This window comes from Myxocyprinus asiaticus, chromosome 11, assembly GCF_019703515.2.
Source record: "Myxocyprinus asiaticus isolate MX2 ecotype Aquarium Trade chromosome 11, UBuf_Myxa_2, whole genome shotgun sequence".
NCBI lineage: Eukaryota > Metazoa > Chordata > Actinopteri > Cypriniformes > Catostomidae > Myxocyprinus > Myxocyprinus asiaticus.
Window position 1 is genome coordinate 8,471,472 of NC_059354.1, and position 11,334 is coordinate 8,482,805.

An 11,334-nucleotide genomic window follows, 5' to 3' on the forward strand; every position below is an offset into this window, starting at 1 on the left:
CAGGAAAAAGCGATTATTAAAATAAAATTATCCGCAATTGAACATCGCCTTGTCCGCCATGTTTTTTCCTCCAGCTCAGAAACTGGAGTCCTTCTGATTGGTCTGTCGCAAGGACTGTTGTGTAGCAAGGAGCAGTGCGGGCGTCGACGAAGACCGCATCGAGGGCGCAAAGGGGGCGCTCGCGAGAATCCTCGCAAGGGTTAAAATCACAAAAGGGACACTACAGACTCGTAGATTTCACAAGCACGCGCAACTGAAGGCCACGAGACCTTAAGTCCACATGAAGTGCGCCATTTGGGACAGGACCTTCTCGTTTGTAAGGCTGCGTCCTCCGGAGGTCGCGTTTGTTGGCTTCATACGTCATCAAAGCTGCCTCATTTCAGAAAAGCGAGCAGGACACTTCGAATGCGACCTTCTTTCACAGGAATTCGGAGGATGCATGAGGTGTATCCTTCGTGGGCACTCACAACCCACAATTCTTCGCTTCAACGGAAATGTCTAAAGAAAAAAAAAAAGAAAACGCCAATTTGCCCGTAAATTTGATGTTCAGACGCAAGTAATGTTAATTCCCAAGTTGAAGTACCTCAGTAGATGGGTACATATGTATAATTATATTAAAATATAATTAAAATAAAGTATTAGACTAAAAGTACACCTGTAAAATCTCATTTCTTTTCTCTAAAATGTACCTCATACATTCCCTTCCAGAGGGACTTTGTTCCCCTCTCACTCAAAGCGCTCGCGCTTGTTAAAGAGTGGCGTGCTGTCATAGCAACCATGATAAGTTCGGTTTCCGTTTGTCCTACGAAGACCGTCTCGTTTAAACGAGGCTTGTGTAAAGGAGGACGCTCGGTATACTGCAGCCTTCAAAACGAGACACATTCCTGCAGAGGGCGCTCGGCGGCTTACATTATAGCCCTGTCCCAACGTAAACAGCTGAAAAATGATACATGATTGTAAATGAAATCCACTGTATGTAGTTGCAGTTTAAATGTCTAAACGTATGCTGACATCACTGTTCATTATTTTTACTCATTTTGATTGTCAATACTTTGCACATTAAAAAAAGTTTTAACTGTAAAATTGCATCGTCCATAACTGCTGTAAAATATGAAATATAAGCAATTTCTTTCTACTTTGTTTCTCAATACACTGCATAAAACTGAATTTAATAAAATAAAAACTTTATTCTATAAACCTGTGTGATCCATTAATAGCTAAAATAAATTATATTGTCATTTATATAAGACGAACAAAGACTTTACACAACTTATCAGTATGTGGTTTTATACAACAAATAAAAAGCATTAAAACGTATATTTTAAATACATAAAGATGAGAAAGAACCTGTGGTAGTAGCTGATACATTTAAATTGTAAAACATTTACTAGACCATTTATTGTATACGGTCACACTAGCTGATAAATGACCAAAATGACCAGCGGTATTAGGCAAGAACAAACTAAATAATGTGATTACTGGATGAGAAAGATACAAAGAGGTATATATATATATATATATATATATATATATATATATATATATATATATATATATATATATATATATAATATTTTGTAATTATAATGCTGATATTAAGTCAGCCCAAACTTATTATATAATGTTGAATACTTTCATTTATACTCAAATAAATATATGCTTCACTATCTGATTATAATAAATCACTTATGTTGAAAAGCTTTCCTTGACACCATGATGGCGAAAATACACCGAATGCTCGGGTAGGTGGGGTGTGGCTCCTGAACTTGATGAACTCAAGATACATTTAGGTTGAAAGTTATAAGTGTCCCAGTGTTCAGTGGATCAGGGGCCGGTTGCACCAGTTATACGTAAGTTACAACTTAGTCTAGTTGTGACGTAAATGGGCATTAAGTCACAATTTACGCTCTACTAAATATTTGAGTGTTGCACCATTAAACTTAGGTAGGACGTAACCGTACGTATAAACGAAATATTACGGAAGACTCCGACCAGGAGTAACTGATGGGATAAAAAAGCAGACGGATATTTTATGACATCAATGAGCTCATGCTTCGATCTTTTCGACATACAGTATGATGTTGACATTTACACTCGCTTACATTTACGTTAGAAAACATTATGTAAAAAAAAAACTTCTTCAACATGATTCAGCCGATCTAACGATGCACTTTCCTGTGTAGCCTACTCTGCCCAGTGTCAAGTTTCAACATAAACGAAATATATATTAAAATGAATAAATGTCTATTTTTCCAGCCTGTTGTATTAATATTTATTTATTATCCCTTATTCATTTCAGATAAAGTTATTGAATATTGTTATTTAATAGTCTATGTCATTAATGAAATCTTGTTTTATTACCTATCAATGGGGATATCATTTATTACAGCTGACAGTTACAAGCAAACAAGGTTTGAACAAGATCAAACCGAAATTCACAGCTTTTTAACACTTCTGTGTACAAATTTAAAGGCTGTTTATTGGATCAGTACAGGTAAACGTCATATAATGCGACTACGCATTACTTTACGGAGAGTTAACAACCCACTAGTTATGTCTTGCCTTAAAAACAGATGGTGCAACCAAATTAAGCACTGACTTAGTTACAAACTAACTAGCCCTTAGTGTGAACTTTACATCCAAATTTATGTGAGACCTTACGTACAGCTGGTGCAACCCTACCCTGAACTTGATGAACTCTGGGATACACTTTGCCTGAAAGACCGCACAGATGCGGTATTTGCACTAGTGTGGATTTAGTGTGGGTTAAGTGTACTGAGCGTTGGCATGTTTCAGACATGGGCCAGTCTTGAACACTTACTTCCTGTCACGTGCACGCACGCTCAAGTGGCCAAGACCACAAGAGTGGGAATTGGGATAGGGCCTATGTTTGTCTTAGTTCAGCACAATTGTTTAAATATTAATCTTAATCCCAAGGATTTGTACCAGAGTTTCAAATAGAAATCTGCCCAGAAATTTCTATAAAATGAGTAAAAAAAAATTATCCAATAATTTTATATATATATATATATATATATATATATGTAGAGAAAAATAACAGGTTCCGAATGAGACCACCGTCTATGTGCTACGAGAATTAAAAACTTTAATAGACACTGAATTTGGGGGGCCTGGGTAGCTCAGCCAGTAAAGACGCTGACTATCACCCCTGGAGTCGCAAGTTAGAATCCAGGGCATGCTGAGTGACTCCAGCCAGGTCTCCAAAGCAACCAAATTGGCCCGGTTGCTAGAGAGGATAAAGTCACATGGGGTATCCTCCTCGTGGTTGCCATGATGTGGTTCTTGCTCTCGGTGGGTTGCCTGGTGAGTTGTGCGTGGATGCCGCAGGGAATAGCGTGAAGCCTCCACACATGCTATGTCTCCACGATAATGCGCTCAGCAAGCCACGTGATAAGATGCGCGGATTGACGGTCTCAGACGCAGAGGCAACTGAGATTCGTCCTCCACCACCCGGATTGAGGCGAGTCACTACGCCACCACGAGGACTTAGAGTGTATTGGGAATAGGGCATTCCAAATTCCAATTGAAAAGGGGAGAGAGAAAAAAATAGACATTGAATTGATAATACAGAGTGAAGATTTAAAATAGGAGAAAAAAATAAGACCATGTAACAGGGTTCACAAGATGGGCAAGGAGGAGGCGGGAACCAGCAACATAACTTTAATGATATAAATCAACTTAAACTAACAAACACATACACACAGCAGCGTGTTTTTCTCTCTCCCAAACTGGCGACTCCGGCTCGTCTTTATCCCCCTCCCGACACAAGGTGTGTCCTCACGGCCCGGCCACACCTTCCTCCTTGTCACAGACCATAATTGTAAAGTGTAGGTATACATTTTTTTGTTCCGAAACATCTGAAAATGCATCAAATAGTGTATAATAATACATACTACATCAGCCTGCTTCAGTTCTCCGGTGGTTCTCTCTTTGACGACTTCAGTATCGCCTCTACCATTGAAAAAACACTCATGTCTTCAGTTTATTCAGATGTTTCTTTGTAATATGCTTATTACCATGTAGGCCTAAACAGAAATATTCTAATAGCTGTACACTCTGTGCAGCATATGAATGTCTTTTTCAGAAACGCAACCAGGTGTGCATGTAAACCGTGATTAAGAGACTACGTCAAAAATAAACCAGGGGTCCGCAAAAGGGTGCTAGTGGATCCGTTGAAAAGACAGTCTATAGAGTAAGAATGTCTAAGATGCTTTTTTTCAACCAAAGTGAATAGATGGGCCGTAAAAGCAGTTCATATGACTCATGCTATATTCCATGTGTTCTAAAGTCATAAGTGATCTTTATGTAAAAAAACAGACCAAAAATCCAATTGTTGTCAGCCACTAACTGTTTCCAGCTGTTTAAGAAACAAAGCTGTCTTCCTTAAGGGGGCACTTGACAACTCTATTGTGAATGGCTGAGTTTGGAATTGCATACTACCATACTACTCTTACTAGTCCTGCCATAGACTGATATGGGATAAGTAGTAAGAGTAGTATGAGTCAAGGGCGTAGCAGCCGCGGGGGATGTGGGGAACACTTCCCCCGCACTCTTAAAATTGTTATTTTTGTCCACCACACTTTTCCAAGCTAAACCCATACCGAGTCCAAATGGTGGATTTTTTAAAATTTATATATATATATATATATATATACAGACTGGCGGCCAAAAGTTTGGAAGAATGTACAGATTTGCTGTTTTGGAAGGAAATTGGTACTGTAATTCACCAAAGTGGCATTCAGCTGATCACAAAGTATAGTCAGGACATTACTAATGTAAAAAACATCACCATCACTATTTGAAAAAAGTAATTTTTGATCAAATCTAGACAGGCCCCATTTCCAGCAGCCATCACTCCAACACCTTACCCTTGAGTAATCATGCTAAATTGCTAATTTGGTTCTAGAAAATCACTTGCCATTATATCAAACACTGTTGAAAGCTATTTGGTTCATTAAATGAAGCTTAACATTGTCTTTTGTGTTTGTTTTTGAGTTGCCACAGAATATAATAGACTGGCATGATCAATATTAGGTCAAAAATGGCAACAAAGAAACCACTTTCTCTAGAAACTCGTCAGTCAATCATTGTTTTGAGGAATGAAGACTATACAATGCTTGAAACTGCCAAAAAACTGAAGAGCGAGCTCACAGGGTTCCAGCTCGGCGATCCACTGAGGGAGACAGTCCCTGATCAATTCTGGCCAAATTTCTGAGATCATCTGATAAAGATCTCGTGTTACACGAGGCAAGGTGTAAAGGAAGGCTCTCTTGGAAGAACCACAGCATTTTCTTGTTCCCAGACTTTGCGAATTTGGCAAGAGAGAAACGTGATTGATTCTTCGTCTACTGTTGAAGATATTAGAAACTTTGTGGAACCATTAGAACTCCCTAAACTTACGACAGAGCAAAAAATATTCTCTTGATTCTGAGATAACCTTGGAGAAGCTTGGCGAGGTAATTAAGGTCTTGCCTGCAGGCAAGGCTCCGGGGCCAGATGGCTTTGCCGCTGAGTTTTTTAGATCTTATGCTACAGAACTGGCTCCACTTTTGTGAGAAGTTTATACAGAATCATTAAAGAATGGCAAGTTTCCACCAACCATGACACAAGCCCGAATCAGTCTGATTCTTAAAAAGGACAAAGATCCAAGCGAGTGTAAGATTTAACGTCCAATTTCCCTGATCCAGCTAGTTGTAAAAATATTGTCAAAAAGTTTGGCTAATCAATTAAGTAAACTTATGACATCTCTTATACATGTATATCAGGTGGGGTTTATTCGGGGCCGCAGCTCTTCTGATAACATTAGGCGTTCCATCAATATTATGATGTCAGTGAATGATCAGACTCCGGTCCCTGCCATCTCACTTGACGCTGAAAAGGTGTTTGATATGGTAGAATGGGATTGTCTCTTTAAGATTTTGGAAATATACAGGTTCGGGAATATGTTTATTGGATGGATTAAGTTACTTTATAGACACCTGGTAGTGGCGGTACAGACAAATGGATTAATTTCAGATTATTTTACTCTGGATAGGGGCACTCGGCAGGGTTGCCCTCTTTCCCAATTATTGTTCTGTCTCACCCTGGAACCATTAGCAGATGCAATAAGAAAGGAAGATGATTTTCCAGGGGTGGTGGCGGGAGGTATGGCGCATAAGCTTCTGATTTACGCAGATTATATTTTATTATTTGTCTCTGACCCTACTAGATCTATTCTCAGGATACAGAGTTAATTTGTCTAAATCCTGGGAAGACAGGCTGGCAGTGACGCTGCGCCTGTACCTGGGCTTCCTTATGAACACTACCCCACCATTTCACGGAACCCCGTTCACCGCGAGGATGCCAGATTCCCCCTTTATTATGAACACTATTTCCCCTTGGACACTTTATTAACCGTTTTGGACATTGTTACGTTTATTATTGTTTCCAATAAATACGAGGCTTGATGCCACACCCACTGTGTCTGTCTCTTGCTCACCCTGCCACAGCTGCATAGGCCGACTGACAAAGGTGGCCTAGGCCTACCCAAGATTTTGTTTTATTATTATGCATTCGAACTCAGACATTTGGCTCACTGGCCACTCCAACCTTAGAGAGCCCCTCACTGGTTTTGTATTGAACAGGAAGGATTTAGGGTTTAATTTTATCGAATTTGATTCCGCATTTTCTGTTATGTTTATTTAATTTGTTGAATGGAATCAATAAAAATTGTTACTAAGAGACATAGACGCCTCACATGTCCTCAGCTGACAGCTTCACTGAATTCCACCCGCTCAACACCAGTTTCATGTACAACAGTAAAGAGAAGACTCAGGGGTGCAGGCCTTATGGGAAGAACTGCAAAGGAAAATCCACTTTTGAAACAGAAAAACAAAAAGAAAAGGTTTGAGTGGGCAAAGAAGCACAGACATTGGACAACAGATAATTGGAAAAGAGTGTTATGGATCTTAACCCCATTGAGTTTTTGTGGGATCAGCTAGACTGTAAGATGCGTGAGAAGTGCCCGACAAGACAGCCACATCTATGGCAAGTGCTACAGGAAGCGTGGGGTGAAATGTCACCTGTCTGGACAAACTAACAGCTAGAATGCCAAGGATCTGCAAAGCTGTCATTGCTGCACTTGGAGGATTTTTTGAAGAGAACTCTTTGCAGTAGTTTTAAAAAAAAATTTTTTTTATTATTGTAATAGTAATTTTTTACGTTATTAAAGCTACACAATGTAACTATTAGCCCTCTAGTGGTTAAAAAACAAAACTGCATGCATCTTGCGGAAGGACATTGTTTTGGTTGTTTTTCGGCTCTGCTCCTCTGCGTGGATGAATGTGGTTTGAGGCACAGGTGTACACATGAATACAAGACATCTTATCAGTGCGAATGGACAAAAAATTGCAAAAGGAAAAGACAGATATCCGAAAACATGTCATCTGTGCAGATAAGTGCCATATCTTATGTTACAAAAGTTAGGCAATGTTCATTAACATTAGACATAACAATTGCTAGTCTGATCAGGTCAAAAGTTGCAAAATTTTTATAATTGCATGATATTCTGGCCAAATAGACCACAGTAGTATCTAATTTATAGATTGTCATTGTTACCAACCAGTGGTCAACATCATTTCAAGACTCACATGTCCTTGGCAAGTCTAGGACTAAAGGATTTATTTATATAAATTATTGCCATTGTAAATACAAATACACACGTGTGCTAGCAAGTGAAAAGTTCTGCACCGATTACAGTATAATTATTGTATTTCACTACACACACACAGATGTGTGTTTGTGATTACACAACTATACAGAAACCATATCAATAAAATATCTTACCTGTTGAGTAAGAAAAATTGACAGTTGACTCTGGGTCGCTTTTAAATCCTTTCAGATCTCTGAGTTGTCGACACCTCTGAAAAGCCAAGCCGATGTTGATTCAGATTTTATTACAGACTCTTTTATTCCATTTTTGCTTGTAGACTCAGCTCTGTTCGGGGTTTTTTTGTTTTTACAACCAGTGATTCCCGGAGGTTTGCTGTTTTGAATGATCCATGGTCAATTTTTCTTGTTTGTTATGACAACAAACTTTTAGCTTCGCTACTCCACACACACACTTCAGTAGCTGGATCTTTTTTTCTTTGTGTACGGATATGATGTCAACACGCACAGGCGAATGATGAATGTATGCAATTTCCCGCGAAATCTGTCCCGACAGCTCTAAAATATTTATAATATAATATCATTATTATAGGTTTATCAAAGTGTATTTGGGTAAAGTAAATACATGTTTTGGAAGATGGATTTTTGTTGCACTCTCTCATTAATAACATTTTATTTTTTAACAACAAAAAAAAGTTACATAGTGTAGCTTTGATTTCCTGACTATGCATTGTGATCAGTTGAATGCCACTTTGGTGAATAAAAGTACCAATTTCTTTCCATAAGAGCAAAATCTGTACATTATAAATTATGCTTTTTACATTTTGTTTGTGAGGTAATAGTTTGATCGGTTCTTTTGCCAATTTAAGCAGATTACTGATCTGTGTTAAATATGTAAAGCTATTTTTAAGTCGACAAACTGTAGGAAAAAAGATCGATCTGCTGTGTTCTTAGAACACTTAGGCATATTCACTTCAGTAAAATGCCTAATTGTTCTAAGAACACAGCATTACTAGAAATTACTAGAGGTTTTAAGCATTATAAGAACAAAGCAAATCTATCATTTCCCTACAGTTTGAGCTGCTGAGCATGACTTTTATCAAAAGACAACAATAATAGTCTTATAATAATTATGAGTTTCAATAACGTCCGTAAGTTTTCATGTATAGCAGCTCAAACTGTAGGGAAATGATAGATTTGCTTTGTTCTTATAATGCTTAAAATCTCTAGTAATGTCTCTTTGTAGGTCTGTAGACATACACATTTTAAAGGATTAAAATGTTCTTTTGATCATTGATTCAGTGACTCATTTCATACAAGACACTTTTTTGTCACCACCTTCTGAATCACCAGAAATGGACACGGAATCATTAAATGGATCTTAACAAATTTTTGTGAATATAGTCCAAACACTTGAGACACTTGGATACATTTAAATCCCACAATGCACAAACACAGAGTAAAATGTTTTATTGTACTTATGCACAATTGTCATTATTGCAATTCAGGACCAGCTTGTACTCAGTCTTTTATCGTCATGTATGAAACAGAAGCAAGTGCTCCACAAGATAACCTTTATTTTTGCAGCTAATTTAGCAAAATGTTGCAATTATTTTGCAATACTTGAATCTTTAAAATACTACAAATATTAAAAGTAAATAATATGTATATATTAAAAGAATACTTATATATTAAAATATACTGTTATACAGGTGCATCTCAATAAATTAGAATGTCGTGGAAAAGTTCATTTATTTCAGTAATTCAACTCAAATTGTGAAACTCGTGTATTAAATAAATTAAATGCACACAGACTGAAGTAGTTTAAGTCTTTGGTTCTTTTAATTGTGATGATTTTGGCTCACATTTAACAAAAACCCACCAATTCACTATCTCAAAAAATTAGAATACATCATAAGACCAATTAAAAAAACATTTTTAGTGAATTGTTGGCCTTCTGGAAAGTATGTTCATTTACTGTATATGTACTCAATACTTGGTAGGGGCTCCTTTTGCTTTAATTACTGCCTCAATTCAGTGTGGCATGGAGGCGATCAGTTTGTGGCACTGCTGAGGTGGTATGGAAGCCCAGGTTTCTTTGACAGTGGCCTTCAGCTCATCTGCATTTTTTGGTCTCTTGTTTCTCATTTTCCTCTTGACAATACCCCATAGATTGTCTATGGGGTTCAGGTCTGGTGAGTTTGCTGGCCAGTCAAGCACACCAACACCATTGGTGTCATTTAACCAACTTTTGGTGCTTTTGGCAGTGTGGGCAGGTGCCAAATCCTGCTGGAAAATGAAATCAGCATCTTTAAAAAGCTGGTCAGCAGAAGGAAGCATGAAGTGCTCCGAAATGTCTTGGTAAATGGGTGCAGTGACTTTGGTTTTCAAAAAACACAATGGACCAACACCAGCAGATGACACTGCACACCAAATCATCACAGACTGTGGAAACTTAACACTGGACTTCAAGCAACTTGGGCTATGAGCTTCTCCACCCTTCCTCCAGACTCTAGGACCTTGGTTTCCAAATGAAATACAAAACTTGCTCTCATCTGAAAAGAGGACTTTGGACCACTGGGCAACAGTCCAGTTCTTCTTCTCCTTAGCCCAGGTAAGACGCCTCTGACGTTGTCTGTGGTTCAGGAGTGGCTTAACAAGAGGAATACAACAACTGTAGCCAAATTCCTTGACATGTCTGTGTGTGGTGGCTCTTGATGCCTTGACCCCAGCCTCAGTCCATTCCTTGTGAAGTTCACCCAAATTCTTGAATCGATTTTGCTCAGGAAACCTTTGCAGGTGTTTTGAGTTGATTAGCTGATTGGCATGTCACCATATTCTAATTTTTTGAGATAGTGAATTGGTGGGTTTTTGTTAAATGTGAGCAAAATCATCACAATTAAAAGAACAAAAGACTTAAACTACTTCAGTCTGTGTGCAATGAATTTATTTAATACACAAGTTTCACAATTTGAGTTGAATTACTGAAATAAATGAACTTTTCCACGACATTCTAATTTATTGAGATGCACCTGTATATACTGCACTGTAAGTGTTGGGTCTGTGCAAGTCTGACACAGTTTTAAAATGACTGCTACACCCCTGACTAAGTCTACTGCTGTGGAAATGAGACCATTGTACCAACTGCACTGAGACCATTAAATGGTACCCAACATGAATGTTAAAGTCCCTTGCATTCACAAAGAATGTTATATTTTCATACAGTCCTTCTGTGTGATTTGAGTCTTAAGAGAATGGAGATACAGGAGAAGAGAGTGGGGGAGAAGAGAAATGTTGAGAGAGAACCAATGAGAAAGCAACTTTCCACTCATTCACTCTATTGGGTGTGTTATCTCAGGTGGAGGTGTTAATTGTGTAATAGTGTCTGTGTGCCTATTCTTGCAAAGGCTCTTTTTCCCCAGCGATTTGTGCCCTCTGGATCCAGACCATTTAGCACCCCGCCTTACAACTGGCACACATTGCTATATTAGGTCATTAGTTTAAATAAATCCACATATAACTAGTCTAAGTCATTAGTTAAATAAGTTCTGGACTTTCCAGGTCCAGATATACATTATGATCTGCTTGTCTGGGGCATTTTGTGTAATGCGTTTGTGGAGCAGCAGCAGCATGTCCACATGCTAACAGTATGTCTGTGCATATTCT